Source organism: Salmo trutta, chromosome 1 (genome assembly GCF_901001165.1).
Source record: "Salmo trutta chromosome 1, fSalTru1.1, whole genome shotgun sequence".
Classification (NCBI taxonomy): domain Eukaryota; kingdom Metazoa; phylum Chordata; class Actinopteri; order Salmoniformes; family Salmonidae; genus Salmo; species Salmo trutta.
In genome coordinates this window covers 69,928,437-69,948,680 of record NC_042957.1, presented here as the reverse complement: position 1 = coordinate 69,948,680, position 20,244 = coordinate 69,928,437, and the positions used below count along the sequence as shown (strand labels likewise).

Sequence of the window (20,244 nt, the reverse complement as noted above, 5' to 3'; positions counted from 1 at the left end):
GTCTAGGATCAGTTCCCCCGTCCATGTAATCTTATTCAATTTGATCTAAAAGATGAAACTGGTCCTAGATCAGCACTCCTACAGCACTATTTTAACAAACCTAATGCAATGGAAATCTAAGCATTGGTGGTAGCTATAGGTTCGGGTGTCATAAATATTTATTCTATTTTCAGAACCAGAATTAAGTACGCAGTGCAGGGTGGTGAAGTGAAAGGGCTGGGTTTTGATGAATAAACAGGTTGAATGTGTGTCGAGGCTTGACCCCTCACTGGCCAATCAAAATGTGCTCCATGGCTAAATATGTGTCTTCTTGAAGTTGTGTTTTTACAGTCTTTTATGTATTGTGTTGTCATCCACTCCGAATCGAATGTTAGTCCGCTGTAGCCTATTTTGTTAAATAGTCTACACAAACAAAATAACAAAATGTAGGCCTATCCCATATTGGCTAAATAAGTTGAATACGTATGTTTTTGAACAGTAATTGCATGGCTTCAATATGAAAATATATTATTAACATAGCATTCCCAGTGATATAAGCCTACTGCCATGGACGTGCTTAACGTTGTCAATAAGCCAGATTACATTCACTATAGGTAACATCTAAAAACACAGTGAATAATTACAATCAAAATCGAATAAAACTAAACAACTTGTTTTAAAAAATTGCTCCCCGTGGGCTTATAGTATTAGGCCTAAAACAACGTAGACTACGGAGGGTTTTACGCACATCCAAACCTTTCACACGAGTGAAAAGAAAAGGGGAATGTCCACTCACCGTTACTGCTCCCAAATATATCTAGCTATGGCCGTTGATATAGCCTGTAGTGACTTTACCACGTGACAAGTAAACAAACAGGTAAATATATCCTACAAGTAAACAAACAGGTAAATATAGCCTACAAGTAAACAAATAGGTAAATATAGCCTACAAGTAAACAAATAGGTAAATATAGCCTACAAGTAAACAAACAGGTAAATATAGCCTACAAGTAAACAAACAGGTAAATATAGCCTACAAGTAAACCAACAGGTAAATATAGCCTACAAGTAAACCAACAGGTAAATATAGCCTACAAGTAAACAAGCAGGTAAATATAGCCTACAAGTAAACAAACAGGTAAATATAGCCTACAAGTAAACAAGCAGGTAAATATAGCCTACAAGTAAACAAACAGGTAAATATAGCCTCCAAGTAAACAAACAGGTAAATATAGCCTCCAAGTAAACAAACAGGTAAATATAGCCTCCAAGTAAACAAACAGGTAAATATAGCCTCCAAGTAAACAAACAGGTAAATATAGCCTACAAGTAAACAAACAGGTAAATATAGCCTCCAAGTAAACAAACAGGTAAATATAGCCTCCAAGTAAACAAACAGGTAAATATAGCCTCCAAGTAAACAAACAGGTAAATATAGCCTCCAAGTAAACAAACAGGTAAATATAGCCTCCAAGTAAACAAACAGGTAAATATAGCCTACAAGTAAACAAACAGGTAAATATAGCCTACAAGTAAACAAACAGGTAAATATAGCCTACAAGTAAACAAACAGGTAAATATAGCCTCCAAGTAAACAAACAGGTAAATATAGCCTCCAAGTAAACAAACAGGTAAATATAGCCTCCAAGTAAACAAACAGGTAAATATAGCCTCCAAGTAAACAAACAGGTAAATATAGCCTCCAAGTAAACAAACAGGTAAATATAGCCTCCAAGTAAACAAACAGGTAAATATAGCCTCCAAGTAAACAAACAGGTAAATATAGCCTCCAAGTAAACAAACAGGTAAATATAGCCTACAAGCAGATTCGGCACCACAGACATCCATCAGAATTCCCATGATTTGACAGTTAGGTCCAACAGAGAAAAGTGGGAGACACATTTTTTAAATAACTTGATATTCATAAACAGGCTTCCTACAGTTACTGACACCTTTCATGCAATGGGAATCGCACATAATGAGGATACACGTTTCACAGAAGCTGGACAAAAACAATGTCCAATATAAAAAGGGAAATGACTGTTTTGCTGCTTGTGATTTTTGAATAAACATTGGTGATGTATATTAGGCTACTGTGTGCGCCTCCACTGGCAAAATCAATACCATCACCAATTGCAATACCGCTATGATCAGCTTTAAGTCGCTCTTAAATATCCCCAGGTAGGCTCACTGAAATTGCCATATTGGCACGTGTTTTTAAGGACACAAGTCAAATATTTCCACCCCTCCCACCTCAGTGCAAGTCAATCGATGTTAGACAGGTAAATTGCCGAACCTGGCATAAGGGCTGGAAAATGCCAATGCGGCAGTTTTTACAAGACGAAATTGCAAACTAACGTGCGTTTGACACTTGCGCCTCCTTACCACCAGCCCAAAATAGAACCCCTATTCTCTGAGACAATTTGTGAATAGGAGCCCTCACCTCTCAGCTCGAGTGAGTCAGGTTTCGCTACGGTCTTTATGACAGTTCTGTCTCTACTCTCTGTGTAGGTCCAGGAGTCTGGCTGGCCATCACCACCCCACACAGACACCTCATGTTGAAACTATCCAGAATATGTGTGTGTCACCTACTCCCAGTCTCATAGCAGCAGATAGTATGGGCCAGTTTCCCAGACATAGATTAAGCCTATGCCTGGACAAAGAAGCACATTTAATAGAGATTCTCCATTGAGAATGCTTTTAAGTCCAGGACTAGTCCTAATCTGTGTCTGGGAAACCAACCCTCTGAGTATACAGCTAGTCTCACGTGCTAGGCTTCTAGGCCCTCCCATCATCACTGTTAGTGATACAACTAAGGAATCTCTATGTAGCCTACTGAATCATCTTTACTGTATCCTGACTTCTGTCTATGAGGTGTGGTAATGTGGTTGCTCTCTCTCTTCATGTATGATTCCCCCTTCCTTCAGATGCTTGTGAACTGTCTGCATCTCCCTATAGGGAGTCTCAATCTGCACCATGAGTCTGTGGCTGGAGACAGCGAGACCAGCCACCATATTGTGTGTGTGTGTGTGCGTGTGTGTGGTTACCATTGTGACAGCAACACATAATCATTTCCACCTGTAGATGATTCCAAAGTTAGTAAGAATTCTACCGCCATCGCTGTGATCAGTTTGACGCAGTAACATTCCATTCCAACTCCTCACAGCAGTTGGTAGAAACGGCTGTGTTTTATTAAGCTGCTCATCTCTGATATTGTGATTCTGTTTCTCTCCAAAACAGGTGGCAGCCGAGTTGTCCCAACAAGCATAGTTGACTGAGAGTTCAGTAGGTTCTCACTCTCTCACTCTCTCACTCTCTCACTCTCTCACACTCTCACTCTCACTCTCACTCTCACTCTCACTCTCACTCTCACTCTCACTCACTCTCACTCACTCTCACTCACTCTCACTCACTCTCACTCACTCTCACTCACTCTCACTCACTCTCACTCACTCACTCACTCACTCACTCACTCTCTCTCACTCACTCTCTCTCACTCTCTCTCACTCTCTCTCACACACACACACACACACACACACACACACACACACACACAAACAAACAAACAAACAAACAGACACGTACACAAATAAACTGCAATTTAACAGGATTTACTTGAGGCCTGAAAATCCCATCAGGGACACATCATTTTATACCCAATCCCATTTCACTACTCCATGGAGGGGACAATCCCTGCAGCTCACCATCAGAGACGTCACAGCAGCACCAGTCACTTTGCCTTTCTGACAAGTATAGATAGATGGGCGTATAGATACACACTGAGTGTACAATACATTAAAGGACACCCCCTCCCCCTTTTCCCCCAGAACAGCCTCAATTCATCCGGGCATAGACTCTACAAGGTGTCGAAAGCGTTCCACAGGAATGCTGGCCCATGTTGACTCCAATGCTTCCCATGGTTGTGTCAAGTTGGCTGGATGTCATTTGGGTGGTGGACCATTTTTGATACACACAGGAAACTGTTGAGCATAAAATACCCAGCAGCGTTGCAGTTCTAGATTAAAAGAAAGCAGTGCGCCTGGCACCTACTACTATACCCCGTTCAAAGGCACTTAAATATTTTGTCTTGCCCATTCACCCTCTGAATGGCACACATACACAATCCATGTCTCAACTGTCTTAATGTTTTGTCCATAATGTTGTGTACACTCAGTGTAGATAATAGTAGATTAAAAAACATGAGCTGGCGCACACCCAGAATAATAGTTTGTGTGGAGGTGCTGACTAACGGCCAATAAACTATAAACTATCAAAATAAAGAAAGTCGCACACTCCATGTATAAACTCCCAGCAATTTAATGGACATTTACCAACGTTTCGGCATCACAGACCCTGAGGAAGGCACAGTGATGCCGAAACGTTGGTAAATACCCATTAAATTGCTGGGAGATTACACTTGGAGTGTGCAACAATCTTTATTTTGATAGTTTACACTCAGTGTAGATAGACATAGATAGCAACATACTTAATATCCCAGAAAAAAAGTTCAGGAACAGTATAGTTATCACATGATAATGTCAGTCATTCTATCACATAGAGTTATTTTCAAACAGTGGTATTCAAAGTCGAGGTCTTGACACCTATTGCAGTGGGGTCGCCAAATGTCAACAACAAAAATAAGAGTACAGATTATTTTATGGGACAATATACAAAAGTTTATGAGAAAGATCATTTGAAAAATATTTTTGGGGGAGTAAATGTTTTTATTGGTTCTCTTAATTTTGAGATAAACCTTTAAAGAATTTAAGGTTTTTTTTATGTGAAAATAAGAATTTGCAGATTTTAAGGTTGTATCATTAGATTTGGGTTGGTGTGGGGTTGTCAGAAATTCTGGTGAAAAAAATGGGGTTCCCGCCGATAAAGTTTGAATACCACTGCTTTAAACCAAGAAACGGTGTGTTAAACGCTTGTGTAAGTGAGAAGAAACATGGGAGAACTACAGGGAAATGGTCGTTAAATGTCAAGTGCAGTACAGATGTCTACGGATTGCGGTTTGTTTAAATCCCGGCCTTAGCTTTCAAGAGAACTAAACTACTACCTTAGCTAGGAAGGCTTTTGGAAACCCAGCCTCTTGACTGAACCCTGTGATTGAGCGGGTGACACTCCCGCCACGAGGATCCATAGCTCCAGCTAAGTGGGTGGGTGGCGGTAGGCTTCTCCTGGAGTCCCTCGCGGTGCTGATAAGTGTGTGAGTGTGAGGGAGTTGTCTCGGTTTATCCCCACTTGTCTCCACTGCGTGCCTCGCCATTCACTGGCCGCTCTCCACTGCGTGCCTCGCCATTCACTGGCCGCTCTAATCCAGGACCCCCTGCTGCGGCGTTGCCTTTCAGGCCGACCGTAATCCGCTGGCTGCTATTGGCAACCCACTGAGATATTAAATCAGACACACGCAGTCACAGTGTCTAACTGGGCTCTCCATTCTCCAAGCAGTGGCTGTGACACTGAAAGTTTAAACATGCCACAGAGTAAAGGCTCAGACACACCAATAGCATCTGCTGGCTCAGAGTACTTAGCACCTCTGAATGTAATTTGCGAACCGAGTGCGCACTGACTTAACTTGTAGAATCGCGTGAAAAATGACGGCAGTCCGACGTCTACAGCGGGTGGTCCCTAAAACACAGCGGGCTGAACGATCTGAAGATAAACGGTAGATCCACATTCGGTGCGATGTGTAAGAGCCTTAAAAGCGCTCGGCTAACAGTTCTCTTTGGTTGTCTTGCCTGGTTTCATTTCAGTGGTGCAGGTTCTAGTGGATTAAAGTGAGTAATAAGAAATCAATCTCTGCCTTTTTTGATGAGTGCTCCAACTCCTTTTTAACTTGAATTAGTCCGTTTGGACGTTCTACTCCTTTTTAACTTGAATTAGTCCGTTTGGACGTTCTCCTCCTTTTTAACTTGAATTAGTCCGTTTGGACGTTCTCCTCCTTTTTAACTTGAATTAGTCCGTTTGGACGTTCTCCTCCTTTTTAACTTGAATTAGTCCGTTTGGACGTTCTCCTCCTTTTTAACTTGAATTAGTCCGTTTGGACGTTCTCCTCCTTTTTAACTTGAATTAGTCCGTTTGGACGTTCTCCTCCTTTTTAACTTGAATTAGTCCGTTTGGACGTTCTCCTCCTTTTTAACTTGAATTAGTCCGTTTGGACGTTTTTTCTTGGTAAACCATTCGAGGTTCTAGCGTCTGTTTGTACTTTCAACAACAGGAATGTGGTTTGTATTGATTTTGATATTTGCTGTGTGTAGGCTATTGTTGAATGATGAGCCTGATATTCTTTACCTCTTGCCTGTCATCTTGGGGAACCATGGCTCTTCCATTCAGTTTAGTATGAATTTATATTCTGGCCAAAAGAAGTCAGGACTGCTATATGATTTACATCCTACCAACATACATCATCTGGGGGAAATATATCTCTTACATTCATTTTTAGTGTGCATTTCTTAGCTTGGCCCAAAGAAAGAACGGCCTATGTGGTTATACCCAGCAACATGTCTCTTGGTTGGCTGCCTATGTGGTTATACCCAGCAACATGTCTCTTGGTTGGCTGTCTATGTGGTTATACCCAGCAATATGTCTCTAGATTGGCTGTCTATGTGGTTATACCCAGCAATATGTCTCTAGATTGGCTGTCTATGTGGTTATACCCAGCAACATGTCTCTTGGTTGGCTGTCTATGTGGTTATAAGTGACGCCCTTGCTGTCTCTGCCTTGTCGGTTCCCCTCTTCCCACTGGGATTCTCTGCCTCTAACCCTTTTACAGGGGCTGAGTCACTGACTTACTGGTGTTCTTCCATGCCGTCCATGGGAGGGGTGCGTCACTTGAGTAGGTTGAGCCACTGACGTGGTCTTCCTGTCTGGGTTGGCGCCCCCCCTTGGGTTGTGCCGTGGCGGACATCTTTGTGGGCTATACTCGGCCTTGTCTTCGGACGGTAAGTTGGTGGTTGTAGATATCCCTCTAGTGGTGTGGGGGCTGTGCTTTGGCAAAGTGGGTGGGGTTATATCCTGCCTGTTTGGCCCTGTCCGGGGGTATCATCGGATGGGGCCACAGTGTCTTCTGATCCCTCCTGTCTCAGCCTCCAGTATTTATGCTGCAGTAGTTTATGTGTCGGGGGGCTAGGGTCAGTCTGTTACATCTGGAGTATTCTCTTGTCTTATCCGGTGTCCTGTGTGAATGTAAATATGCTCTCTCTAATTCTCTCTTTCTTTCTTTCTTTCTTTCTCTCGGAGGACCTGAGCCCTAGGACTACCTGGCATGATGACTCCTTGCTGTCCCCAGTCCACCTGGCCATGCTGCTGCTCCAGTTTCAACTGTTCTGCCTGCGGCTACGGAACCCTGACCTGTTCACCGGACGTGCTTGTTGCACCCTCGACAATTACTATGATTATTATTATTTGACCATGCTGGTCATTTACGAACATTTTAACATCTTGACCATGTTCTGTTATAATATCCACCCGGCACAGCCAGAAGAGGACTGGCCACCCCTCATAGCCTGGTTCCTCTCTAGGTTTCTTCCTAGGTTTTTGGCCTTTCTCAGGAGTTTTTCCTAGGGAGTTTTTCCCAGCCACCGTGCTTCTTTCACATGCATTGCTTGCTGTTTGGGGTTTTAGGCTGGGTTTCTGTACAGCACTTTGAGATTTCAGCTGATGTACGAAGGGCTATATAAATAAATTTGATTTGATTTGATTTTGATTTGATATACCCAGCAACATGTCTCTTGGTTGGCTGTCTATGTGGTTATACCCAGCAACATGTCTCTAGGTTGGCTGTCTATGTGGTTATACCCAGCAATATGTCTCTAGGTTGGCTGTCTATGTGGTTATACCCAGCAATATGTCTCTAGGTTGGCTGTCTATGTGGTTATACCCAGCAATATGTCTCTAGGTTGGCTGTCTATGTGGTTATACCCAGCAATATGTCTCTAGGTTGGCTGTCTATGTGGTTATACCCAGCAAAATGTCTATTGGTTGGCTGTCTATGTGGTTATACCCAGCAACATGTCTCTTGGTTGGCTGTCTATGTGGTTATACCCAGCAACATGTCTCTTGGTTGGCTGTCTATGTGGTTATACCCAGCAATATGTCTCTAGGTTGGCTGTCTATGTGGTTATACCCAGCAATATGTCTCTAGGTTGGCTGTCTACGATACAGGCCAGGGGCATGATGACCCATCCATCAGGACCCGCCTTATTTTCCCACAGTGCAGCTGTCTGCCCTCGGAGGGTGAAGGGCGCCCTAGGGGCATGACTTCAGAGCTGCTGTGGTGGTGCAGGGTGGGTTCATATGGCATGAAACTCTGGATGTGGAGGGGTACCACATACTGCACAACACCATGCCCAGATGGAGTACTCACTACAGGAGTACTCACTCACTGGCCTCCTGGGCTTTTCAAGCATGAAGGTCTAGGGTTTACTGAGAATGGTGAGATAAACAAAAAAATGTAGTCATCGGCAGTCCTGTGGGCGAAAACAGCTCGTTGATGAGAGGTGGAAGGAGAATGGCAAGAATCGTGCAAGGTAACAGACGAGCCACAAACAGGCAAATAACGGCGCAGTACAACAGTGGTGTGCAGAACGGCATCTTCAAACGCACAACTCGTCAGTCCTTGTCACAGATGGGCTCCTGCAGCAGACAACACCACCGGGTTCTACTCCTAACAGCTAAAAACATGAAGAAGCGGCTCCAGTGGGCTCGTGATCACCAACACTGGACAACTGAGGAGTGAAAAACATTGCCTGGTCTGACTAACCCTGGTTCCTGTTGCGTCATGCTGACAGCAGAGTCAGGATTTGGCATAAGAATCATGAGTCCATGGTCCCATCCTGCCTGGTGTCAACGGTACAGGCTGGTGGTGGTGGTGTAATGGTGTGGGTGGTGTAATGGTGTGGGTGGTATAATGATGTGGGAAATGTTTTCCTGGCACATGTTAGGTCCCTTGATACCAATTGAGCAACATTTCCATGCCCTGAAGAATTCAGGCTGTTCTGGAGGCAAAGGGGGGTCTGACCCAGTACTAGATTGGTGTACCTAATAAACTGAGTATATCTACAGTACATAATGTATACTTGCAGACTAAACCTTCATTGACACATGCAGGGCAAGCTTCATAAAGGCTATGTTCCAACTAGCACCCTGTACTAGCTAAGCATACTACTAAAGTTCCCAATAGACTCCTCATTCTACAGTTGAAGTCAGATGTTTACATCCACTTAGGTTTGAGTCATTAAACCTTGTTTTCAACTACTCCACAAATGTCTTGTTAACAAACTACAGTTTTGGCAAGTCGGTTAGGACATCTACTTTGTGCATGACACAAGTCATTTTTCCAACAATTGTTTACAGACAGATTATTTCACTTATAATTCACTGTATCACAATTCCAGTGGGTCAGAAGTTTACATACACTAAGCTGACTGTGCCTTTAAACAGCTTGGAAAATTCCAGAAAATTGTGTCATGGCTTTAGAAGCTTCTGATAGGCTAATTGACATCATTTGAGTCAATTGGAGGTGTACCTGTGGATGTATTTCAAGGCCTACTTTCAAACTCAACGCCTCTTTGCTTGACATCATGGGAAACTCAAAAGAAATCAGCCAAGACCTCAGAAAAAAAATGTAGACCTCCACAAGTCTGGTTCATCCTTGGGAGCAATTTCCAAACGCCTGAAGGTACCACGTTCATCTAAACAAACAATAGTACGCGAGTATAAACACCATGGGACCACGCAGTCGTCATACCGCCCATGAAGGAGACGCATTCTGTCTCCTAAAGATGAACATACTTTGGTGTGAAAAGTGCAAATCAATCCCAGAACAACAGCAAAGGACCTTGTGAAGATGCTGGAGGAAACAGGTACAAAAGTATCTATATCCACAGTAAAACGAGTCCTATATCAACATAACCTGAAAGGCCGCTCAGCAAGGAAGAAGCCACTGCTCCAAAACCGCCATAAAAAAAGCCAGACTATGGTTTGCAACTGCACATGGGGACAAAGATCGAACTTTTTGAAGAAATGTCCTCTGGTCTGATGAAACAAAAATAGAACTGTTTGCCCATAATGACCATCGTTATGTTTGAAGGAAAAAGGGAGAGGCTTGCAAGCCAAAGAACACCATCCCAACCGTGAAGCACGGGGGTGGCAGCATCATTAGCCTTCCCTGTAGCTCAGTTGGTAGAGCATGGTGTTTGCAACACCAGGGTTGTGGGTTCGATTCCCACGGGGGGCCAGCACAGAAAAAAAAAAAAAAAATGTATGAAAAAATGTATGAAATTGTATGAAATGTATGCATTCACTACTGTAAGTCGCTCTGGATAAGAGCGTCTGCTAAATGACGTAAAATGTAAATCATGTTGTAGGGGTGCTTTGCTGCAGGAGGGAATGGTGGACTTCACAAAATAGATGGCATCATGAAGATGGAAAATGATGTGGATATATTGAAGCAACATCTCAAGACATCAGTCAGGAAGTTAAAGCTTGGTCGCAAATGGGTCTTCCAAATGGACAATGACCCCAAGCATGCTTCCAAAGTTGTGGCAAAATGGCTTAAGGACAACAAAGTCAAAGTATTGGAGTGGCCATCACAAAGCCCTGACCTCAATCCTATAGAACATTTGTGGGCAGAACTGAAAAGATGTGTGTGAGCAAGGAGGCCTACAAACTTGACTCAGTTACACCAGCTCTGTCAGGAGGAATGGGCCAAAATTCACCACCTTGGAAGGCTACCCAAAATGTTTAACCCAAGTTAAACAATTTAAAGGCAATGCTACCAAATACAAATTGAGTGCATGTAAACTTCTGACCCACTGGGAATGTGATGAAAGAAATAAAAGCTGAAATAAATCATTCTCTCTACTATTATTCTGACATTTCACATTCTTAAAATAAAGTGGTGATCCTAACTGACCTAAGACAGGGAATTTTTACTAGGATTAAATGTCAGGAATTGTGAAAAACTGAGTTTAAATATATTTGGTTAAGGTGTATGTAAACATCCGACTTCAACTGTATGTGGACTGTTAGGGTGGATATTGGGACTGAGCCTTATTGTGACTGGACCAGAGAAAGACTGCAGCTCAGTGGTGGGCTAGACCATTAAAGTACCAGTGTCAAACCTGTGGTTCCAAACCAGGAAGAGCTGTACAGCACCAACTGTTGCCTCACACAGCTGTCCAAGCTATCCACATGTGGCCAAGCATGCAGGCAGGACAAAACTATGCACAGCGCTAGGCAGAATGCTCTGTGTATACACACACTCACAACTACAAAAGCACACACACACACACACACACAGACAAATGTGTGCACACACACAGACACTAACAAGAGCATGCACACACACACTATTGAGGTGTGAGACCACCACAGAGATACACAGCTGGACATCAGTGGACATCTGGCCTGTGTCCAGACTGACTGACTGACTGACTGCCTCAGAAAGCAGCAGTGAATACTGTACTGAGTGGGAAAATCATTACCATGCTGGCTAACCATGCTGCTGTCTGATGAAAACCGCTAACCCTCAGGAGAACTGATCTCAGTCATCTCTGTCTGTCGCTCATCAGCTGATTGGATAAACAGAGTCATGCTGTGTGTGTGTGTGTGTGTGTGTGTGTGTGTGTGTGCGTGCGTGCCTGCGTTCCTGTTTGGGTGTGCGGGCATTCATGCGTATGTGTGTGTTTTTCTGTGTCTTCATGTGTGTGTACACATGCATGTGCCTGTGTCTATGTAGATGTGAAGTGCACCTGGAATACGGCCCTCACACATAGTCTCATAGTTCAATACAGCCCTCACACATAGTCTCATGGTTCAATACGGCCCTCACACATAGTCTCATAGTTCAATACGGCCCTCACACATAGTCTCATAGTTCAATACGGCCCTCACACATAGTCTCATGGTTCAATACGGCCCTCACACATAGTCTCATAGTTCAATACGGCCCTCACACATAGTCTCATAGTTCAATACGGCCCTCACACATAGTCTCATGGTTCAATACGGCCCTCACACATAGTCTCATAGTTCAATACAGCCCTCACACATAGTCTCATGGTTCAATACGGCCCTCACACATAGTCTCATAGTTCAATACGGCCCTCACACATAGTCTCATAGTTCAATACAGCCCTCACACATAGTCTCATGGTTCAATACGGCCCTCACACATAGTCTCATAGTTCAATACGGCCCTCACACATAGTCTCATAGTTCAATACGGCCCTCACACATAGTCTCATAGTTCAATACAGCCCTCACACATAGTCTCATGGTTCAATACGGCCCTCACACATAGTCTCATAGTTCAATACGGCCCTCACACATAGTCTCATAGTTCAATACGGCCCTCACACATAGTCTCATAGTTCAATACAGCCCTCACACATAGTCTCATGGTTCAATACGGCCCTCACACATAGTCTCATAGTTCAATACGGCCCTCACACATAGTCTCATGGTTCAATACAGCCCTCACACATAGTCTCATGGTTCAATACGGCCCTCACACATAGTCTCATAGTTCAATACGGCCCTCACACATAGTCTCATGGTTCAATACGGCCCTCACACATAGTCTCATAGTTCAATACGGCCCTCACACATAGTCTCATAGTTCAATACAGCCCTCACACATAGTCTCATGGTTCAATACGGCCCTCAAACATAGTCTCATAGTTCAATACGGCCCTCACACATAGTCTCATAGTTCAATACGGCCCTCACACAGTCTCATAGTTCAATACAGCCCTCACACATAGTCTCATAGTTCAATACGGCCCTCACACATAGTCTCATAGTTCAATACGGCCCTCACACATAGTCTCATAGTTCAATACGGCCCTCACACATAGTCTCATAGTTCAATACGGCCCTCACACATAGTCTCATGGTTCAATACAGCCCTCACACATAGTCTCATAGTTCAATACGGCCCTCACACATAGTCTCATAGTTCAATACGGCCCTCACACATAGTCTCATAGTTCAATACGGCCCTCACACATAGTCTCATAGTTCAATACGGCCCTCACACATAGTCTCATAGTTCAATACGGCCCTCACACATAGTCTCATAGTTCAATACGGCCCTCACACATAGTCTCATAGTTCAATACGGCCCTCACACATAGTCTCATAGTTCAATACGGCCCTCACACATAGTCTCATAGTTCAATACGGCCCTCACACATAGTCTCATAGTTCAATACGGCCCTCACACATAGTCTCATAGTTCACAGTAGTATTATGGATGAAATAGTGGCCAGGGGGCTTGGGTGGGAGGCAATATCCCCTTCTCTTCCTGTTCTTCTTCCCCAAAACCTCCAGTGGGCCCCCAGCCAGACCTCCCTCCAGTGGGCCTCCACCCAGACCTCCTTCCAGTGGGCCCCCAGCCAGACCTCCTTCCAGTGGGCCCCCAGCCAGACCTCCTTCCAGTGGGCCCCCAGCCAGACCTCCTTCCAGTGAGTCTCATACATACATACATACATACATACATACATACATACATACATACATACATACATACATACATACATACATACATACATACATACATACATACATACATACATATATATATAATATGCTCACTGTCTGTTTGACACATAATAGGCTACACACACACACACACTTAAGAAACATATTCAAAAACACCAACCCCTTGAAAACATTCAAACTTTCATCCAGCCCCCAACCAACCCAACCCCCCTCAGAAAGTAAGAGTGTGCCTGGGTTCATAATGTAATGTTTTTTAATGATCAGGCCTCCTCATGGGGTGGTTAACTGTATTCTGCCTTGGCAGGCCTAAGCCTTTTTTCCCTGGCCTCATCTGGGACAATGGGAGGCAGCCAATCAGGAGAGGCTCTGTCCCAAACCTGCTCCCGAGCTCCAAATGTGCACACCATTAGGCGCAGGGACAGAGCAATTGCTTAATTGGAGGAAAATAGCCTCTTTATCCAGGCTTCTGCCCACACAGATCATCTGCTGCCCCATTGCCCAGTACAGTGTAGCTGTCCTGGTCTGCTATTGGTTTGGTGCTTGGCCCTTGAGAGCAACGCTGAATTAAGTTTTGTTAAATTGGGAACTGGCAACATAACAATGGTGATATTTCATGACAGTGCCGTTATTGGATCCCTGTGTTGTTTGTTCACCTGATGTTATGAGAGAACATTGTGTCTTTAGGGTTTGCAATAGCACATTTTTGTTTAGGGCTTTGAATATTGATCATGTATCACAGTAAATTGATGTGATGGTAGAAATAATACCGATAGTGTTCTGCTTCTGGTTCTGAATCTGATTCCATTCCATCATCTCGCAGAACTGAAATCCTTGACATGCCCGCGCATATGGCTTCACTATTTGAGGCGAAGCAACCCCACAAGGAGAGTAGGCCTCGCTTGCCATGCGCGCTCTGAAAAAGTGTTTCTGGGGGAATTCTACTTTTTGTTAGGTGACTGTCAAGCAGACAGGTCGTGTCCCTATGAATATGAGGAATGACACGGTGTCTTTGTAAATTCCAGACGCTGGCGGTGCACGTAGGCCTACGCCATGGCCAGTGTATAAAGATATGACAGGCAGTCCAGGCGGAGCGGCGGCGGCTCTGGACAACCGAGCAGGGCTGGCGCACCGCTGTGGACTCAGAAATTAGGTCAGTCCGCCCTGTCCTCCTTGAACTCTGCCGATTTCACATTTCGCCGACTATCTCGGACACACAAGACCACATTTACAAACATCAAATATACCATACGGGAACGAGCTGGCCGTGCAAATGATGTAACGCCTATATGTCATCCAGTGTAACAATAACCCGACACAGAGAAGGATATAGAGTAGTTGTAGGCTAAAGGCAACGGGCTTACCTTAGGGAAAAATCCCGTGGATATGGCCGAGATGTCTCCGATTTATTCCCTCTCCGGCAACAAACTTTCCACTCAGTATTTTGGTGCAAAAGCCTCTCGATGACAATTTCCCCTTGCAATTCTGTAATGTTGTCCTCGTTCAAAGCACTAGACGAAGCTGACACGTCTAAATAAAAGACTATGTGTCGGGTGAGGCGGTCCGTTCCCAGACCATTGGTTTGAAAAAGAAAATAGAAAATGGAATAAACGAAGATGATAAGACTCTTCCACAAGCAATACGAGATAATCGTATATTGTTGATGTCAGTTACCGGGGATGAGATAATTTCACGTCGCCAGAAACCCGTTAAATTTAGGCTAAACACCCCAAACTGTGTCCACAGTCTAAACTGTTCCGTTTTGGAAAATGAAGATCACTGGTTGTAGAATGTGCATCAAAATGACGCGTTCGGTTTCGTCTTGGATTCAAAGTACATCGCTTAATGGCAACGCTGGTCAATTAGGGTGTTCAATGGGTGGTCGTTCTCCAGGGAGTAGGCTATAGGAGGGGTGCGCTGGGAGACACAGAGCCGAGAGATGTCGCGAGGGGGGTCTTCTTCACTCGTTATGTTTCCAGATGCCGACTCCCTGTGGTTACAAACGGAGGTGTTGTCCTTATAGCTTTCTATTATTCTATTTCTCCCTGTCTGTCTCTCACTCTCTCTCTTGCTCTTTTCTGTTCTCGCCTATTTAGTCCTCAAGGAGACGTGCTTGGTAAGGTGGTCTCCCCGCGTCCGTCTGAGAAGACCCGAGCCAGCCCGTGATCTCCCTCTCCTTGCGCGCAGCAGACTAGCCCCGTCTCTGCCAGCTCAGCGCATGCTTGCTGCTCCGCCCATCCACCATGGGCAGTCAGTCCTCAGCTCCTCTCAAAACAAGTCTCTCCTTCCCCGCTGAACATACCTTTTTCTTTAACCCGCTTTAACTCTTACAATGAACCATACAGAAAATCATAAGGGATATTTATGTGTTAGGAGACAATTGGTTTGCATGTTTTAACGCATCTGTGTTACTGGACACGTCTCTGTTTTCCCAAGTTTAAACAGGAAATTGCTGAGCTTCTTTAAAAAAACTCCTTGCCACATATTTGGTGCTCATATTTAACCCGTTAACTTCTTTATATTCAACAAACGTGTTTCTTAATTGTTTTGGTGTCTTATAAGTGACATTTGCTTATTTTCTATTCATTCGCGTTTAGTTTATTAGAGATGATGGGAGAAAATAGTACTATTATAAATATACCTATATAAAGGCCTATCTTTTTGTCTATTGTTATTCAATTACTAAATTAATTTAGGAAATTACAGGGACCAATCAATGTACTTAGTCTACCTACCAAGTCAATGAATTCCTAATGCAATAGGTGGCACATACCTAGGCCCATAGCCCTAATAATTATTGCAGTGCACCATTAAGTATAGCCCACTTGTGTTGCTTAGGGAGAACTCTGATACACTGCCTCGGGGTACCAAAAACCCCAGAGCAATGATGGTGTTTCAGGTAAGTGCTGAACCAGTAATATTGTTTTATCTCATCCAACCACCAGAGGTAGTGGCAGTAACAGTAAATTGTGAAAAATCTGGTCCTGAGCTACAAAGTGAGCAGGCTTTTGTTCCAGCCCAGCATTAATACGCCATATTACCTTGACGAGTAGTTAATAATAATACATGTTTAATTGTCACATGCAGTGAAATTGTTTGTTTTACAGGGTCAGACATAGTGGTACAGCGCCCATGGAGCAAATTAGGTTTAACTGCCTTGCTCAAGAGCACATTGACAGATTTCTGATTTTTCACCTTGTCGGCTTGGGTATTCGAACCAGCGACCTTTTGGTAACTCACCCAACACTCTAACCGCTAGGCTACCTGCCGCCCAGTTGTGTCTGGTGTTTTAGTGCTGAGTTGCGCATATGTCTGGCTCTCCCAAGACTAGGACTAATGATCAAGTCCAACATAACTTCATAATTGATCATGTAAATTGTGCATGATATTGGGTGAATACGTCTGTCTCTGGGAAAATATGGGTAAATATGTCTGGGGCATACGTTAAGTAACAATGAAGTTATGCAACACCTATGTTGTGTACAGAAATCTTTGGACCTATAGTGGCTGGTACCTAGTGGTACATCCAAAATGTTCAATTCATAGGCAAATACACTCACACTAAAGTACACAAATAAACATAGCCTATATTAATGTGTTAATAATTACACTGCTCAAAAAAATAAAGGGAACACTAAAATAACACATCCTAGATCTGAATGAATGAAATAATCTTATGAAATACTTTTTTCTTTACATAGTTGAATGTGCTGACAACAAAATCACATGAAAATAATCAATGGAAATCCAATTTATCAACCCATGGAGGTCTGGATTTGGAGTCACACTCAAAATTAAAGTGGAAAACCACACTACAGGCTGATCCAACTTTGATGTAATGTCCTTAAAACAAGTCAAAATGAGGCTCAGTAGTGTGTGTGGCCTCCACATGCCTGTATGACCTCCCTACAACGCCTGGGCATGCTCCTGATGAGGTGGCGGATGGTCTCCTGAGGGATCTCCTCCCAGACCTGGACTAAAGCATCCGCCAACTCCTGGACAGTCTGTGGTGCAACGTGGCGTTGGTGGATGGAGCGAGACATGATGTCCCAGATGTGCTCAATTGGATTCAGGTCTGGGGAACGGGCGGGCCAGTCCATAGCATCAATGCCTTCCTCTTGCAGGAACTGCTGACACACTCCAGCCACATGAGGTCTAGCATTGTCTTGCATTAGGAGGAACCCAGGGCCAACCGCACCAGCATATGGTCTCACAAGGGGTCTGAGGATCTCATCTCGGTACCTAATGGCAGTCAGGCTACCTCTGGCGAGCACATGGAGGGCTGTGCGGCCCCCCAAAGAAATGCCACCCCACACCATGACTGACCCACCGCCAAACCGGTCATGCTGGAGGATGTTGCAGGCAGCAGAACGTTCTCCACGGTGTCTCCAGACTCTGTCACGTCTGTCACGTGCTCAGTGTGAACCTGCTTTCATCTGTGAAGAGCACAGGGCACCAGTGGCGAATTTGCCAATCTTGGTGTTCTCTGGCAAATGCCAAACGTCCTGCACGGTGTTGGGCTGTAAGCACAACCCCCACCTGTGGACGTCGGGCCCTCATACCACCCTCATGGAGTCTGTTTCTGACCGTTTGAGCAGACACATGCACATTTGTGGCCTGGAGGTCATTTTGCAGGGCTCTGGCAGTGCTCCTCCTGCTTCTCCTTGCACAAAGGCGAAGGTAGCGGTCCTGCTGCTGGGTTGTTGCCCTCCTACGGCCTCCCCCACGTCTCCTGATGTACTGGCCTGTCTCCTGGTAGCGCCTCCATGCTCTGGACACTACGCTGACAGACACAGCAAACCTTCTTGGCACAGCTCGCATTGATGTGCCATCCTGGATGAGCTGCACTACCTGAGCCACTTGTGTGGGTTGCTTGTGTGGGTTGTAGACTCCGTCTCATGCTACCACTAGAGTGAAAGCACCGCCAGCATTCAAAAGTGACCAAAACATCAGCCAGGAAGCATAGGAACTGAGAAGTGATCTGTGGTCCCCACCTGCAGAACCGCTCCTTTATTGGGGGTGTCTTGCTAATTGCCTATAATTTCCACCTGTTGTCTATTCCATTTGCACAACAGCATGTGACATTTATTGTCAATCAGTGTTGCTTCCTAAGTGGACAGTTTGATTTCACAGAAGTGTGATTGACTTGGAGTTACATTGTGTTGTTTAAGTGTTCCCTTTATTTTTTTGAGCAGTGTATTATTGATGAAAACAGCCATGCAAACAGGTTATTTCAGGTGAACGGTAAGTCGTGTGTAGCACCACAGCCACCAGACAGACAGTTATCACATAATAAACATAATGGCAGGTCGACAACATTACTTGACTGTATAGCCTTTAAGTGTAGGCCTATGTGCATAAATCAGCTTGCGTGAACTTGTTATATTAGAAACTTTAACGTAAATATATGCAAAATAACCTGTAACAGATAACATTATAACTTATAACAATAGCCCCTAAGCAACATGTTCACACACATATTATGTTGATATTAGACTGAAGGGTATGAACACTTAACTAATTCATTATATTCCTGTTCAAGTGTGTTGCCTTCATCCTTTTGTAGTATTACACCAGTGTCCCTGGCTGTCCTCCAGGGCCTGTGTGTGTGTGTTACCAGTGTACTGAAGTGTAGCCCTATGAGCAATGATGACAGGTGCAAAAATATGTAATAACAGATGAATTGCCACCTTTACCGATCTACAGTATGTTAGATTTGTTGGGGAGGTTTTTCCCCTGTAAAACGTATCCAGTTGTTCATTTGCTTTATGACTAGGTAGACGACTGAATAAACACTGTTGGGAATGCTCAGATTCAGGTGTGAAGGGCACAATCAGAAAAGAGACTGGAGTCATGCGTTTAGGCTCTTAATGGTTAACCATATTAGTTATGTAATTGGCTACTTTGCTTATAATTATGTGTATAGGCTATGACACTAACAATGTTCTCTGAAATAATGCAAAATGCTCTAATCATTCCTGCCCTCCATTTATTACAGGTATGTTATTCAGACCATTCAGATCATATGGGCGCAATATTAAAGTTACATAGGAATGTGGAATAGCCTCCCTAGATGAAGTCTCTTTAGTAGCTGAAAATAGTTGTGTATTGTCAATATCATCTGCAATACTGTGTATGTTGCATGGTGCATCATGCTGTAGGACATGCGCCAGGTCTTCTTTTTCCATAGCAGGATCTAGCCTGACCACCCAGTGAGCTCCTTTAGCCTAGAAGCAAAACCAGCTGACTGCAGACTTTCATTTTTTATCAATGAATATAGGTCCAGCCTATCTATGATGTCATATAAAGACTATTAATCGCTAATAGCATAGGAAAAGCAAAAGCTGGGGCATGTCAATAAGTAGCTAAATGATCCTGTGCTAAACTTGCGGAGTGCCTGCAGTTTGGGGAGAAAGATGGCGCTATACTATAACGCCTTAATAACCTGTTATGTAACATTGTACACAGCAACAGCAGCAAGTGTAACAATTGTTGCAGCAGCGAATGATCATCCGTGAAATTTACCAACATTGTAACATTGCTACACACGCTTATACTACACACATTTCCGGGTGCAAGGGTAATGCTCCCATTTTGTGGCTCGAGTTCTGTTCTGCTCGAACAGCACGCACCAACAAGGCAGGAGTGGCGATTAGGTAACTCTCCTCCTCTCCTACACCCAAAATGGTGAACACATTCAGCTGTTCAATGTCAGCCTCTTTCTCTCGGCGCTGTTTCCCTTCGCTCCTCTCCCCACTC

General features: G+C 44.1%; 1 protein-coding gene across 1 annotated transcript in view; it reads right to left on the bottom strand.

Moving 5' to 3' along the window:
• Positions 1-15,912, bottom strand: part of glis2b (GLIS family zinc finger 2b) — a gene marked incomplete in the record, with an annotated part of 84,879 nt that extends 68,967 nt beyond the window's left edge. Inside the window, 1 exon segment of the mRNA XM_029773560.1 lies at positions 14,850-15,912.
• Positions 15,913-20,244: the final 4,332 nt, after the last annotated feature.